This window comes from Oratosquilla oratoria, chromosome 5, assembly GCF_046742065.1.
Source record: "Oratosquilla oratoria isolate Oo_2021 chromosome 5, ASM4674206v1, whole genome shotgun sequence".
Classification (NCBI taxonomy): Eukaryota; Metazoa; Arthropoda; class Malacostraca; order Stomatopoda; family Squillidae; genus Oratosquilla; species Oratosquilla oratoria.
This window is the reverse complement of record NC_134781.1, coordinates 34,238,735-34,239,978: the sequence shown is the minus strand read 5'-3', so window position 1 is coordinate 34,239,978 and position 1,244 is coordinate 34,238,735.

Sequence of the window (1,244 nt, the reverse complement as noted above, 5' to 3'; positions counted from 1 at the left end):
TTTTAAACTCATGAATGGTTTTTGCGCATACTATTCCATTGTCCAGTTTGTTCCAAGTGTCCAAAACTCTATGAGGAAAACTGTTTTTCTTCAGTTCTCTTCTATAGCTATGTTTTTTTATTTTCTTTCCATGTCCTCTTGTGTTTCTTTTGTCCCAGTTAAGTAAGTTCTCACTATCGAGTACCTCTGTGCCTTTCATGATTCTGTAGATGGTCAATAGGTCACCTCTCTCTCTTCTTTGCTCCAGTGTCGGTAGCTCCAGTTTAGCCAATCTCTCCTCGTATGATAGGTTTGCAAGTGCAGGTGCCATTTTTGTAGCTGCTCTTTGGATTCTTTCTATTTTCTTTATATTCTTTTTGGTACTGGGGGACCACAATGTCGCTGCATACTCTAATCTAGGCCTTATCAATGTAACCAATATTTTTTTCATCATGTCTTCGTCCAAGTATGTAAACGCCACTTTTATTGATCTTAGCAAGTTGTAAGTCTCCCCGACAATTTTGTTAATCTGTATATCATAGGACAAGTCGTTCGTGATAATTACTCCCAAATCTTTTTCGGATCCTACTTTCTTTACTTCTTTGGTTCCAATTGTATATTTTCCTGATATTCTGTTTTTGCTTTTTCCAAACTCCATTATGCTACACTTCTTAGTATTAAAGTCCACTTCCCATTTCTGACTCCAGTTCCATACCCTATTTAGGTCTTCTTGCAGTGCTTCACAGTCCTCATCAGTTTCTATTTTCCTTAGCAGTTTGGCGTCATCGGCAAAGAAGCTCATGTAGCAGTTCACGTCCTCATCCATGTCATTCATATAGATAGCAAACATTATTGGTGCCAGCACAGATCCTTGCGGTACTCCACTGATCACCTCTTTCCAGTCTGAATATTTTTCTCTGAGCACTACTCTCATCTTTCTACCAGTCAGAAAGTCCTCTATCCATTTTAGTAGGTTTCCCTGTATTCCTCCTATGTGTTCCAGTGTATCTAGTAGTTTTCTGTGTGGTACTTTGTCAAAGGCTTTTTGCAAGTCTAGGAATGCACAATCAGCCCATCCATTTCTTTCTTGCACTATGTCTATTAGTCTTGAGTAAAAGCATATTAAGTTTGTGGAGCATGATCTTCCTTGTCTGAATCCGAATTGTCTTGGGTTTAATATGTCATTGTCTTCCAGATGTTTTACCCATCTATTCTTGATTATTTTCTCACAAATTTTGGCTATGGTGCTTGTTAGTGATACTGGC